Source organism: Pongo pygmaeus, chromosome 2 (assembly GCF_028885625.2).
Source record: "Pongo pygmaeus isolate AG05252 chromosome 2, NHGRI_mPonPyg2-v2.0_pri, whole genome shotgun sequence".
NCBI classification, from domain to species: domain Eukaryota; kingdom Metazoa; phylum Chordata; class Mammalia; order Primates; family Hominidae; genus Pongo; species Pongo pygmaeus.
The window spans coordinates 96,467,171-96,482,403 of NC_085930.1; the positions used below are offsets into that span (position 1 = coordinate 96,467,171).

General features: G+C 47.9%; 1 protein-coding gene across 5 annotated transcripts in view; it reads left to right on the top strand.

The window, feature by feature from the left end:
• Nucleotides 1–15,233, top strand: part of ARHGEF3 (Rho guanine nucleotide exchange factor 3) — a 349,765-nt gene that overhangs the window by 28,880 nt on the left and 305,652 nt on the right. The gene's annotated exons all lie outside the window — the stretch shown is intronic.

Below are 15,233 nucleotides of genomic sequence, written 5' to 3' on the forward strand. Positions count from 1 at the left end.
TTTCTCCCCACTACCCCTGTACTGTGTGCCCTGGGACTCAGCCATAGGCAGCATAGAGCTGCCCTGCTCTGTGGCCTTGGCCTTCCAGGGTGCAAGCAGGAAACCCAACTTAGTTTTGATAGTCGTGAGAATAGAGAGTGAGAGGGAACAGCATTTAGGAGAGGGAACAACCTGTGGGAAGGCCCTGAGGCAAACTTGGGAGGAAGATTTGTATTTTTAGCGTTGTGGGAAACCCTTGCAGAGGTTTAAGCCAGGGAATGACTTGGCCGATTGGGCTTGTATTTTCAATACTGCAGATGCTAATGGAGAAGGTGTTAGCAGCAGGGGCTGAGAGAGGGAGTGGAGGGAGAAGGGGCAGGCCTTAGTTGCTGATTGGACCTACAGGGTAAGATGAGAGAAGGGTGGAGGACACCTTGCAGGTCTCTAGATTCACCTTATCTGGGTGGATAAGGGTGTTCTGAGCCTGAGCCTCAGGAGGAGAGGGGCTGAGAGTGGAAAGAGCAAGTCCTCTGGCTGCCAGGGCTCACATCCCAGCCCCTGCAGTTGTTGCTGTCAATCCCTGACCCTCACTGTCCTCATCTGTAAGATGGGGATTAACGTAGCGCCCTTGCAGGGTCCTGCAAATGTGGACGATGCTGACAGCAGTCAGGGGGCTGCACATAGTGGGTGCTGGGCAGGGGCAAATCTTTCCCTTCTTGTGCCAAGAAGCCACTCTCTGTTCCCCCAGAGCTAGTTTCTCTGTTGGAACTGCCTTCCCAGCCATCATAGTTTCTGATTTCTCCTCTTGTCAGGCTTTGCTTTTGTTTCTCTACTGGATTCTGAGCCCCTTGGAACTCCAATCCTAGGTAGTAGAGCCTAGACATCTGCATTTCTGAGCAATTCCCCAGGTGAACTCAGCTGCTTAGAACATTCTGCATCCCTGTAGGGCTGGAGCTGTGTCTTCTTAGAGCCAGACACATAGGCAACCCTGGAATGAATGAACCACTAACAACCGTATGGCCTCGCATCTCCCACAGATAAACCCAGCAGGCTGGACTGCTCCAGTTTCGAGAGCAGCCCAGTCACCTGGGAGGGATTTTAATTTTATTATATTTTTTTCTTATTTATTTATTTATTGGAGTCAGGGTCTCACTCTGTCGCCCAGGCTGGAGTGCAGTGGCCCAATCATAGCCTACTGCAACCTCGGACTCCTGGGTTCAAGCAATCCTCCCACCTCAGCCTCCTGAGTAGCTGAGACTGCATCACCATACCTGGCTAATTTTTTAGTTTTTGTAGAGATGGGGTCTCGCTATGTTGCTCAGGCTGGTCTCGAACTTCTGGCCTGAAGTGATCCTCCTGCTTCAGCTTCCCAAAGTGCTGGGATTACAGGCATGAGCCACCATGCCCGGCTCCTGGGAGGGATCATTAAAGTTCAGATTCCCAGACTCAGCCTTGGCAAGTCTGTTTCAGAAGGATCAGAGCTGAGCAGAGCATGATTCTCTGCTTGGATGATTCTACCCAACCATGTCAGCAGACCTGTAGGCTCTTAACATTGTGTGTCCTCCTGGCTCTGACATCCTCATTCTCAGCCACAGGCCCTGGCATGTCCTGCCATGCTGGGTGAAGTTCGTTTTCTTGGTGCCAGGTCACCAGGTGGGGTTTCTGGGTAGTGGCAACGGCTGTTCCCCTCCTGCAATTAGGAGGAGTTAAAATGTCTGGGTTCTGAACTTGTGTGTCTCTGCTGCCACCAGTAATTACACAAGGTCAAGTAGGTTTATCATAGCTGAAATTCTAACAGTTTGGGGGCCTGTGTCCCCAATTCACTTTGGTTTGTGGTCTCATTCTCTCAGCCAGCCTTAAGGAGGCGGGGGGGGGGGGGGCGTGGGGCACAGCTGCTCCTACCCCGAGAGCGCACAGAGCTCAAGTGCCAGGCTTTGCCTCTGGAAGCGCCTGCGCATTTCCATTGTCTCCCTCTCCTTGGACACAGAGGAATGATTATAACCAAATGGAGGGGTCCTCCTTTACCCGATCTCCCTGCATATTTCCGGATGGCTTTTGTAGAAATTGTGGTCATGCTCTTGATGTGCAAATCTGTTGGGTGATAGAGGTCTCATCGTGCTGGAAGAAGTGCCTCCCCAGTTGATTCTCCTCCACCCAAGCAGTCAGTGAAGGTCCAGCAGCTGGCAGAATGGAAATTGATGGTGGACATGTGACTTGACTGGCTGAGTTCCATAATGTTCATTCCTCATTGTCATTTCTCATGTGCACTGTGGGCGTGTGTCTCTTGGACAAGAGGACTGTGGTCTGGAATCCTGGAGGGATCTTGCAAAGCAGATCCAGATCTTGGTGTCTGGAGTTAGGGCGGGGTGGTGGTGGTGCTGGATGGAGTGGGAGGGAAGACCTGGATCCTCTGAAGGCCTGCACGTGTCTGGGCCAGCAGGAAGGGGCTGAAGTGCGTGAAGGCTCATCCAAGGGTTTCTATCAGTCAGGTCACTTTCTCTGTGACTGTGGCTGAGCTTTACTGCCTCTGGAGATCCACATGCCTGTACAGTCTTGCCTTCTGGGTGGGTCTGTAATTGTTCCTCATGGGTATTTTAGTAATCTCTGGATGTATCTTTCTCCCACTTCTTCTCACCCTCCTGTTTGCTCAGCATCCCAGCTCCGGAAGGCTTCAGATTCTATCTCCTGCTCCTTTAACCCAGCTGCCCTGGGTTCACTTCATTCCAACAGAGGTCTCCTCTCTTACATCCAGCTCCCAAAATCGACAGCATTGAATACAACACTGACTCTGAAACTTGCTCACTGGGGGATCTCCAACAGGCTTTTTAACTTCTCCAAGAGACCCTCTGCTTTCCCATCTTTTTTGGTTTGTTTTTATAAAGGAGGAAAGGACACTGACCTTTGCATGGCACTGTGCTGGGCTCTTTGCTTACACTGCTTCATTGGATCTCCATAATAGTCCCATGACGTAGACACCATTACGACCCCTGCTTTCTAGTTGGGGAAACTGAGGCATAGAGCAGTCCTTTCCAAGATCTTATAGCTGCTAAGTAGCAGAGGTCGAATGAATTTAAGTCCCAATAGTTTCACTTTGTTGTTGTTGTTGTTTCTGGGACGAAGTTTTTTTGTTTGTTTTTGTTTTTGTTTTTGTTTGAGACAGAGTCTTACTTACTCTGTCACCCAGGCTGAAGTGCAGTGGCAAAATATCGGCTCACTGCAACCTCCACCTCCCGGTTCAAGTGATTCCCCTGCCTCAGCCTCCTGAGTAGCTAGGATTCCAGGCTCATGCTACAACGCCCAGCTAATTTTTGTAGTTTTAGTGGAGACGAGGTTTCACCATGTTGGCCAGACTGGTCTTGAACTCCTGACCTCAGGTGATCTGCCCACCTTGGCCTCCCAAAGTGCTGGGATTACCGGCGTTAGCCACCACACTAGGCCCCAATAGTCTAATTTTGGAACCCCAGGCCTCCATTGGCTTTCTCTGTTGTAAATGTTTTTGCAATATAGATGTTTTAATAGCTTATGTAAAATCTTGTCATTGTGTAATTATGGTATTATGGAATCACATTTCTCTTGCATTTAGTTTATGCAAACAAAACTAGAATCTCCTAGGAAAAAAAGAGAAAAACAGCAGTTTAATCTCACTGTTCCACTTAATGAGTGTATGTTCTGAAGGATACAGGAGATTGGGGTGGTGAATCTACTGGACTCCCTATACAGGCCCCATGTTCTAAGCACTTCAACCAGGGCAGCTCTGTGTGTGAGTCTGGGAGTTAGAGGTCTGTGTTTTCCTTTGGTTCTGACCACCGACTTTACCTGCAGTGCAGCTGAACACACAGTCACCTGCTCTAGCACTGTGGGAGAACCGAGTTGGGTTTCTCCAGAGAGGGTGAGCAGCTTACTAAGATGCATCTTCCTGAGGGGTTTTCCAGGGGAATTTTGAACTCTGCAGGATTTTCCCACTAACTTTAGAATTTGCCCTCCAGTGTCAGAAGGCTGAGTTTCATCCTCCCTTTTGCAGGGTCTTTCTCAGCTGACATTTGGGTCAGAGCACAGAGATGGAGCTAAGATTGAGCCAGAGAGTTTTGTTTTGTAGAGGAGTTGGGCTGCATATTTACTCAGGTGCCAGAACTTATGAGATATTGGAAGTTTGGGAGGTCTGGACCCGGGAGTCAGACAGACCCAGCTGTTCAACCCCTATTGTCCGGTTCCAACTGCTGGACCTTGGCCAGGTTGCTTAAAGCTGTAGTTTATTTCATTCTCGAAAATGTGGATAACAATGTGCACATCTCAGGGATCTTGTGTGAATTTGCAGTTAGAGAACAGGTCCTTGATATATCTTGGTCATCTGTGCCCCTTAACTAGAGCCTCATAGATTTCAGTGAATTGTAAATTGTCTCTAAGTGGCTAGAGTATAATTTCATAAAGCATTATTTAGAATTGGGCTTCTAAGAGAGCTCACCTTATTTTTTTCTGAATTTTGAAGCACTCTGGGCATGAAATATGCTGTACTTAAGCATTTGTCCTTGCAAGTAATGAATGATAACGAGACAAACCAGACTTTGAGCTGAGTTAGTGAGTGTGATGTGTGTTGATTCTATGAAGCTCATTTAAACAAATGCCCTGTTTGGTGAAGGATCAGGTCAGAAAATGTTTCCCTGCCCAAGGGATCCAGTTTTAACCTCAATTAGAAAAACTAGCACAAGACCATTTCTAGGGCCATTTTGCATGTCTGCCACTTCCCTTTGGGACCTCTGTTTTGGGGAGAATGTTCTTTTCTTGGTTTTTGTGCTTCTGCCCTGGTTTTTAAGGTCACTAGTTCTATGGGCAAATCTGTGCTTTCTGTGCCTAGATTTCCTCTTCTGTGAGGAGATAAGAGTTCCTGACAACATTGCTGAATGGGTTGAGCATTTGAAGCCCTCAGCAGGGTGTCTGGCATATGAAAAGGCCTCTATTGCCATTGCTTGTGGTAAGGAGGAGGACAATGATGACAATGTGACATAGACAACCCGTTGCTGGGTCCATGCCTATCATACAGGAGGCAGCACAGAATGGGGGACCCCAGTCCTGCTGTAACCACTGTGTCCTGTTCCCTCCTACCTTTGGGTCCTCCGTGAATCCATAAGCATGCTCTCTGTCCATCAACAAAAACATACTGAGTGTCCATGAAAGGCATTACTGAAGAGACCCAGAGAGAGACAGGCTGACAGTAGTAGTAGTTTGTTTTCGTTTTTGTTTTTGTTTTTTTGAGACAGAGTTTCGCTCTTATCGCCCAGGCTGGAGTGCAATGGTGCGATCTCAGCCCACTTTAACCTCCACCTCCTAGGTTCAAGCGATTCTTCTGCCTCAGCCTCCCCAGTAGCTGGGATTACAGGTGCCCGCCATCACGCCCAGCTAATTTTTGTATTTTTAATAGAGACGAGGTTTCACCCTGTTGGCCAGGCTGGTCTTGAACTCCTGAGTTCAGGTGATCCACCTGCCTTGGCTTCCCAAAGCGCTGGGATTACAGGTGTAAGCCACCACGTCCGGCCAATAGTTTTATGTAAAGCAAGGTTTTAAAACTTTTTTGTTCCGTTGGAACCATTTGACAGTATGAGAACTCCTCCAAGAACCCTAGCATGTAAATCATATAAAAGATGAGATGCCCTGGCTGAAATTGGAATACCTTTTGGCCTAAGGACAGGCATCCTGGAACCAGGCAGGGGTTGACCGCTTGTGGTATCCCCACCAGGCCTCCTATCCTGGGATCTGGGATCTGATTTTCCACTGGGAAGACTAGAGACTTGTGATATGACCTTGAGGACTGACTAACCTTCTCCCCAAACCTCCCCAAATGAACATGTGCTGGAGACCATGCCCACAGTACCAGCCTGTACATAAGCAGTGAAAACTGGAACTGGTACTCAATCTATCCATGTGATTAAGCCACAGGGGCAGCCAAGCACCAAACCTGTAGGCTGCCTGGTGGGAGTGGAGTTCAAAATACTTGTTGGAGCAAGTACGATACTGTCATTAGCCTGTTGCATCCATTTCACCATTGGGGTATCTTGACACTGTGTTTAGAAATACAAGTCCTTGTGTCCCCAGCATGCATCTTCCTTTGAGGGATAGTGACTTACGGACTCGGTTGGGTACTGTGCAGCTTTGCCGCTTGATGCCTTCTTTTCCTATGATTCTCGAGTGGCCAACCCCCCCATGTGGACCACTTTATTGCTTCAGCTGGTGGTGATGCCTCCATGGCACGGGTGTCCTGATTCCACAGCAGGTTTGTATCATCTTTCATTAGAGTGGAAGAGTACACAGTTCACTGAATGTGTTCATTTGTACACAGTTCACTGAATGTGTTCATTTGTTCAACAAGTATTGCATTTGTCTGTGTGCTCAGGGTGCCACACAGCCTGGTGCAGTTGGGGAGACACATGTGCACACATTGGTGTGACTGGGTGAAGGAGGAGTGTGGCAGGAGCACTAAGGAGGCACCAGAGCCCATCTTCAGAGCACTCTGGGAAAATCCAAGGGGGTGACGTGAGTGGTGGAGCTGACAAAATGTCTCTCAGAGAATGGTCGTGGGACCTCACTTCCAAATTCTTGCCCCAGCAATCTCCCATAACCTCCATAGTGTTTGGCGTCCAGGGATGATGGAGTAGAAATGCAAATAGAAATAGTTAACACTAACCATTGAGTACATCTTCTTGGCTAAGCACTGGACTTGGATGATCTCATTTCATGCAAGGGTACACAACCTGCTGTGATGACACACTGCACTGCCACAGCCCTCCTTATACTTTCTGTCACCCTCCTCTTCACTCTTGTAATCTCTTTTTCCTCCTTGTTAATTACTTATGCTGTGTTCTTTATCCAAAGAAGCCCTGGCTTGTTGACCTGGTAGGCTGTTATTCACCCTTCAAAATTCAGCCCAGTCATCACCTCCTCTGAGAAGCCTTCCATGATATGCTCAGGCTGACTTGGTGCTCTTCCTCTTACAACTGTATATCCCATCATTACAGCTTTATTACATTGTACTGTAATGGTCAGAGGTTTTTTTTTTTTTTTTTAACTTTGAAACAATTTTAGTAATCCTAACATATATAAACATTTTTGTTGGTGTTGGTGTTGTAAAATGCTAGTGGTGGCCAGGCGCTGTGGCTCACGCCTGTAATCCCAGCACTTTGGGAGGCCAAGGCGGGAGGATCACGAGGTCAGGAGTTCGAGACCAGCCTAATCAACGTGGTGAAACCCCATCTCTACTAAAAATACAAAAATTAGCCAGGCGTGGTGGCACATGCCTGTAATCCCAGCTACTCAGGAGGCTGATGCAGGAGAATCACTTGAACCCAGGAGGTGGAAGTTGTAGTGAGCCAAGATCGCGCCACTGTACTCTAGCCTGGGCGACAGAGCAAGACATGGTTTTAAAAAAAAAAAGTGCTGGTGGTACAGATATAACTGATGCCTGTCTTAGCCTCCAGCCAGTCCCATATCCCACTTCAGAGACAGCCACTTAAAAATAACTTTGAGGTTGTGTTTTCTAAACTTTAAAAAATATATTTATGGGCTGGGCGCGGTGGCTCATGCCTGTAATCCCAGCACTTTGGGAGGCTGAGGAGGGCAGATCACGAGGTCAGGAGATTGAGACCATCCTGGCTAACATGGTGAAACCCCGTCTCTACTGAAAATACAAAAAAACTAGCCAAACATGGTGGCGGGCGCCTGTAGTCCCAGGTATTTGGGAGGCTGAGGCAGGAGAATGGCGTGAACCCAGGAGGCAGAGCTTGCAGTGAGCTGAGATCACGCCACTGTACTCCAGCCTGGGTGACAGAGCGAGACTCCATCTCAAAATAAACAAACAAACAAACAAACAAAATATATATATATAAAATATATATATATTTATGTACATACAGTGTTATGCTGGGACATGTTTAACAGTCAGCTCTTGGGGACAGGTTGGAGAGCGGGGAGCCATGATTTGCAGCATTTTCTGATTTCCATGGTGTAAAACTCCCACCATGGCCAACAAACCCCGACATGACTGAACAGAGTTGGAAAGAGATGTGCACCATTGGCCTTCTCAAACTAGTATGTGCCGGCTCTCATCCACCGCTGCTTCATATAGCTGGAGTCTTGAAGTATGTGGGGTTTTTCTTTTGCTAGAAACATCATTATACTTTAGGTTCTGTTCTTGCTTTTTTCCCCCTCTAATGTTGAGTTGAGCTGTGTTTCCCATGCTAGTGCGTCTAGATCTGCTTTGTTGTTTTAGCTGTTGCATATTCTACACCAAGCAGTCATTATTTCTCCAGTGCCTTATCGATGGACAGTTTGGTGGTTTTTCATAGGGTATGTCTCCTCATAGTAGTCCCCATCCTCCCGGGGCATAGGAACTTTTCATTTGTATCCATGTAGATGCTTGAAGACCACGCGTGGGTGGACTCAGGGTGATAGTGGATGCTTGGAAACAATGCCAAGCTGGCCTAGATGCGCTGCTGTGTCCACACTGACCAGAGCACTGTTCGGTAACTGACCTAATGTCTCGGCTGCTCATGTCATTATCTCTGGTTCAGTTTAGTGGCCACATCAGCCCTCGGGGGTGGTGGCCTCGTTTTTAGCCAAGGGCTCTGGGTCATGTTTCTTGGCCACTGGGGAGGTGAAGTCATCTGGAGCGGGTGGCTTGGGACCCTGTGGTCCCAGCCTGAGCCATCCAACCATCCTTTAGTTCTGATGTTGGCTCTGGCCCTGAGATTGGCAGACAGTAAGAAAAAATGTATCCAGCTCTCTCCTTGCTCAGATAAAAGCCTGGAGGACGACTCTGACTGTTGTTTGCTGATAAAAGTTTATAAAGCTGTGAGTGCCAAGCATGAGGCAGAGCAAGGAGTACATGGAGCTTTTGTAAATTTCCCTGGAGGGCATGTCCTCTTTTGAGATCTGAAGATGAAAAGATCTTATTTGGTGGAGTCTTGATTTTGTTGTTTGTGTACTTATGAAGACTTTTTTTCTTAGTATATATATATTTTTTGGTAATTAAGTATGTGAAAGTGTTTGTTAAACACCAACTGTATGCCTAACACTCCATTAGGGTGGGGTTATTATGGAAGCAGAGTGGGGTCTGGTTTAAGAGCATGAGCTCTGGAATCAGATGGTGTGTGTTCAAGTCCCTCCTCTACCATGATACACTTTGGGATCTTGAACAAGTTAATTCACCATTCTGTGCCTCAGTTTCCTACTATTCAATAGAGGGATTGTGATAGTGCCCGCTTCGTAGGGTGGGAGAAGAGGAAGCAAGATATAATGCATGAGGAGCACTGAGTCTGGTGCATATGAGGTGCTCAGTAAAGGCTGTTGTTATTAGTAGGAGTTATTATTAATTAGCACTAGAAGTTCACATACAATCAGAACTAGGAACAGAATGGAATGTGCAAGACCTTGAAACGTTCTTTTCTTGAGACACTTGCAGTTTGTTTGGGGAGACGAGAGTAGGTGTTTGGTCCTATTAGCAATCAGTATATGACAGTCATAATGAAGTCCAAATGATGTGGTTTTTATTTCAAGTTCTACAGAAGTTGGTGGGGAGTGGGGAGCGCCTGAGAGGAGATGGGGCTCATAGATGGGGTCACCGTATGTGAGAGGCAGGTAAAGGAGTGAAGGAGAGACAGAGGAGGGCACTGTGCAGCAGGTGTCAGTAGCTGATCAGTTCCAGGTCAGTCTGGCGGGCAGCGGTTGGCAGGGTGGTGGGTGTTGAGGAGGTCAGCTGGGGTCTGCTTCATTCAGAGGTGAAAGGACACAGGCCTGTGGAGTGGAAATGGGATGAAGCAGGCAGAACCATTTATTAAAGCATCTTATTGAAGCACAGCATACCCACACAGAAGGGCACCGGTCATAACCGTATCACTTGATGGATTTTCACAAATGGATCATACCTGGATTAAGAAACAGAACTTTGCCAGCACCCCAGAAGCCCCATCATCCCTCTTCCAGCCACCACTCCCCAACTAGAACCGCTATCCTAACTCCTAATAGCCTGGGATAGTTTTACGTGTTTTGGTATTTTCTTTTCTTTTCTTTTCTTTGTTTCTTCTTTTTTTTTTTGAGATGGAGCCTTGCTCTGTCGCCCAGGCTGGAGTGCAGTGGCGTGATCTCAGCTCACTGCAACCTCCACCTCCCGGGTTCAAGCGATTCTCCTGCCTCAGCCTCCCGAGTAGCTGGGACTACAGGCGCGTGCCACCACGCCTGGCTAATTTTTTGTATTTTTAGTAGAGGTGGGGTTTCACCGTGTTAGCCAGGATGGTCTCAATCTCCTGACCTCGTGATCCACCTGCCTCGGCCTCCGAAAGTGCTGGGATTACAGGCATGAGCCACTGTGCCTGGCCCTGTTTTGGTACTTTCTGTAGACAGACTTGGACAGTACACACTCTTGTGTTTGGCATCTTTAGCTCAGCATTGTTTTCTGAGTGTCTTGTTGCTGCATGTAGTTGTAGGTCATCCATTCTCATTGCTGGGAATCACCACCATTGATTTCATTCATTCTATTGTTGATGAGCATTTGGGTAGCTTCCAGTTTGGGTTTGTGGTAGGTCACATAATGGCCCTCCCAAAAGATGTTTCTGACCTAATCCCTGGTCACAGGTACCGTTCGCCAGTAATACCTGGGACTGTGTTACCTTACATGGCAAAAGAGACTTTGCAGATGTGATGACTTTAAGGATCTTGACATGGGGAGATTATCCTTGAGGGACCAATGTAGTCACAAGGATTCTTATAGGAGGGTCTGGTTCAGAGAATGAGATGTGTTGATTAAAGCAGAGGAAAGAGAAGACAGAGATTTGAAGATACCATTGCTGGCAATGAAAACAAGAGGAGGAGCCACAAGCCGAGGAATGCAAAGTGACCTTTAGAAGCTGGAAAAGGCAAGAGAACAGAGTCTCCTCTAGAGCCTCCAGGAGGAATGCTGCCCTGCAAGGCCATGTGGACCCATTTCTGACCTACATTGCTATGAGAGGAGATACATTTGTGCTGTTTTAAGTCACTAAGCGTGTGGTAATTGGTTACAGCAACAATAAAAGACAAATGTTGGGGAGCTGTGCCTAGTGCTACTGAGGACATTGTAGAATATGTCTCTTGGTGCATGTGCGTACCTAGGAGCAAATGCAGGTTGACTCGACATTGTCATGGTCTTCCAAGATGGTGGGACCAATTTATGTTCCCAGCAACAGCAGTATATGAGAGTGCTGGTTGCTTCACATTCTCACCAACACTTGGTGCTTCCTGGGACATTTTTAAATGAAGAATTAGCAGGACCTGCTGTCCAATGGACGCAGTTGTGCTTTTCAGGAGGTTGATGCAGGAGGTATCAGTAAATACCAATGGGTGCTGATCCTGCCAGCTGAGGAGAGGAACGAGGGAGTGGTGATGCCAGAGTTTTTAGCTGGGAAAAACTGGAATTCCTCTTCCATGCAGGTGACTGGGATGGGAAATACTGATGAACTTTAGATTAACATGAAACTTTCCATCTGAAGAGTTAGAACAGCGCTTATCTCATCTTTGTAACTTTGTGACTAACCAAGGGATGTGGTGGGTGTTGTGTGGTGGGGAAAAAGCCCATGCTGTTCATCAGCCCTCATTTAAGTGCTGCGATTATAAGCAAGTCACACCCTCTCAGATCTCTGGTTTTGCCATCTGTAAAATGGGTATGATCCTGGCTTTTCTGCAGGGCCCTGGCAGATGAAAGGAGCCTCTGTGTGAGAGCCCTGAACTTACCACCTATAAATAGGAGGCACTGAGTCAGCAGTGGCTGTGGTCATTACCAACAATGGTATAGGTCTGAGGCGGTGGCCGACGCCTGTAATCCCACCACTTTGGTAGGCTGAGGTGCAAGAATTGCTTGAGGCCAGGAGTTGGAGACCAGCCTGGGCAACATAGCAAGACCCCGTCTCTACAAAAAATAAAAAAAATGAGCCAGGTTGGTAATGTGCACCTGTAGTTCCAGCTAGGCTAAGGCAGGAGGATCACTTGAGCCCAGGAATTTGAGGCTGTAGTGAACTATGATTACATCACTGCACTCCAGCCTGGGCAACAGCAAGACTCTGCCTTAAAAACAAACAAAACAATGGTATGAAACCCCTGGGTTTAGAGTGTTCCTGGGGCTGAACACTCAACCTTGAGAGGGATCTGAGAGTATCACCTCTTGGTTGACATCCAGGGCAGATGAGGTTAAGCTCATGATCAACCCGACAACCCCTGGGGCCTCATTGAGACACTATTCCCTACCCGATTCCTGAAATGGCTTTTGAAATTTTTTGTTTATTCATTCATTTGTTCATTCATTCAGCCACCACCGAGCTTTCCTGTGCATGTCATGCCACAGTCGGGAGGAACACAGACTCCCAGGCCAAATGCCTGGGGTTCCAGTCTCAGCTTTATTATTTACTACCTGTGTGGCCTTTGCCAAGTCTTAACTTCTTTGTGCCCAGTTTTCTGATTCTTCACGTGAGGTGGTAACAGTCCCTGCCTCCTAGGGCTGGTGTGAGAATTTGATGCAACAATCCATGTCAGTGTCTGTGTCAGGCCCTCGGGCATCCCTCAGTGCTAGGGCACAGAGATCGATGCCCCTAGTCCCTGCCCCTAGCCACAGGCTGAAGGGTGATGGTTTTTTTTTTTTTTTTTTTGAGATGGAGTCTTGCTCTGTCGCCCAGGCTGGAGTGCAGTGGCACAATCTTGGCTCACTGCAAGCTCCGCCTCCCGGGTTCACACCATTCTCCTGCCTCAGCCTCCTGAGTAGCTGGGAATATAGGCGCCCGCCACCACGCCCAGCTAATTTTTTTGTGTTTTTAATAGAGACGGGGTTTCACCGTGTTAGCCAGGATGGTCTTGATCTCCTGACCTCGTGATCCGCCTGCCTCGGCCTCCCAAAGTGCTGGGATTACAGGCGTGAGCCACCATGCCCAGCCTGAAGGGTGATGGTTTATTGGTGCTTGTCTACAGAATATTTTTGCCAATATGGGAAAGGAAAAACCTAAACTCTGACCTAGAACTAGCCAGTGGTCCCTCAAAGGCAGGCTCTGATCCCTCATGGCTGCTTGGGAAATGTGGCTTTGAGGAGAGTCCTTTGGTTGGCATCATTTTGGAATGTGGGTGTAAAGTCCCTTGCAGCAGTTACATGCTGCATAGGAGCTTGGGACACTGAGCAAACTTGGTTTCTAGGCCCAAATGAGGTAGGTTGAGGTGTTCACAGCTGCAGAAGTGACCCAGGTATGGGCTACTCAATTCCTCTTCATACCCTTCGCGGATGCAGTGGCAACTCCGGGACTCTGAACTCAAGTCCCACCACCCTTCCATCTTTTCTTCTTCCAGGATCCACATTTTCACTCTTGCCTTAGCCTGGGCCCCTCCATGATGCACATGTCTCAGCTGATGAAGTTAGCTCTGATGGAAGCCAGAGCAGTGGCCCCTGACAGGGATCCAGATGCTAAAAATATTTCATGGTGTGCTTTTTGCAAGTTAAAGACCAGCACTGGAGGCAGTGGCTGGGGACTCTCCCCTACACTGACAGTCTAACGCCTTGGGGTACAAGGGTCCCAGGTATCCTGTAGGTCCTGCTCACCTAGATTGGAGAATTTATTTAAATGGTGCTTTAATCTGGCCAGGCCTGTGGTAGGGCAGATGGAGGAGGCTGTGCTGGAGATGTGGCCAAGCAGGCCTGTGATTCTCAGCAATCAAAGTAGTGGATGCAGCAGTGCTGGACCATTCAGCCAGCACTAGCTTAGAAGAACATGGGTGGTCCAAATTACCCTGACCCCCCGTGCCTGGAAGATGACAGGCTGGAGACCAATACACTATCCCTCAGTATGATCTGCACAGCCAGTTCTACAGTTGAAACTGATGGCTATTTCTTTGGTTGACATTAAATGAAGTAGCAGTTTTGTGTTTGGGGCCATGTGGTCCAAAGAAAATCTATCTTTTGATGCTCAACCACACCCATAGTGGTGAGGAATGCAGTGCCTGAGACTGAAGAAGGATCCCAGAGTTATTGCTCAGACTCATCCTGGGGCAAATGTTCAGGAAACGGAATAGTGGGCGGAATCCTCCATACCACTGGAATATTCTTCTCCTGTGCACACTGTGTCTGTCTCCCTCCCTTGTCTTTCTCTTTGCCTCTGTTGCTCCTAAGCACACCTGCTTGAATCCTTACCTAAACTTGGGCGTCATGCACCCGAATGGTATTTTACCAGTCCAGGTGGTCATTTTGTGACATGAAACTCACAGCTCATACTTGGAGATGCCCTCTGTGTTCTTCATTCTGTGCCCAGTGCTCTGCTCTTGAGAGTCTTCGCACTGGAAGATATTACCTGCTTATTAACATCCCCTCATTCATTAAGTACTGATTGAGTGCTTACTATGCACCAGGCCTTCATGAAGTTGCATGTAGTTGCACTGAAATTGTGGCCAAAAAGAGTTTGGCCTCACCTGTCTCTACATACATAGCGTGTGCCAAGCTCCAAATAACCAAACCCACCTGCAGAAGGGCCCCAGTGAGGATATGTAATCATATTCCCAGCTGGGATGACAGTTCACAACCCATAAAACCAGGGCCCATAAAACAATGACTTAAAGAACAAAGAAATTTCTCTGTAAGGTAGTAGTTCTAAGGTGACAGGAGTGGCCTTGCTAGATGCAATCACAGGCCCAGGTGGTTTCTACCTTGTTGCTTTGTCATTCCAAGTGCATTGTCATCATCTGCATGGGCAGAGCTGGGTTCCAGCCCGTGGGAAGGGTGCTCATATCCTAAGACCTAGACCGAGAAGTGGCACACATCACTTCTTCTCACGTTCCACTGGGAACCCAGACATTTGGCTATATCTCCCTGCAAGGATGCTTGGAAAATGTGGTACCTGGCCGGGTGCAGTGGCTCAAGCCTGTAATCTCAGCACTTTGGGAGGTTGAGGTGGGCGGCTCGCCTGAGGTCAGGAGTTCAAGACCAGCCTAGCCAACATGGTCTAACCCTGTCTGTACTAAAAATACAAAAATTAGCAGGATATGGTGGCGTGTGCCTGTAATCTCAGCTGCTCGGGAGGCTGAGGCAAAGGAGTGGTGTGACCCTGGGAGGCGGAAGTTGCAGTGAGCTGAGATCGTGCCACTGCACTCCAGCGTGGGTGACCGAGCGAGACTCTGTCTCAAAAAAAGAAAAGAAAAGAAAAGAAAATGTTGTACCTGATAAAACTTGAATAATTATGGAAGAAGGAAAGATTGGATTTTGGTGGACACTG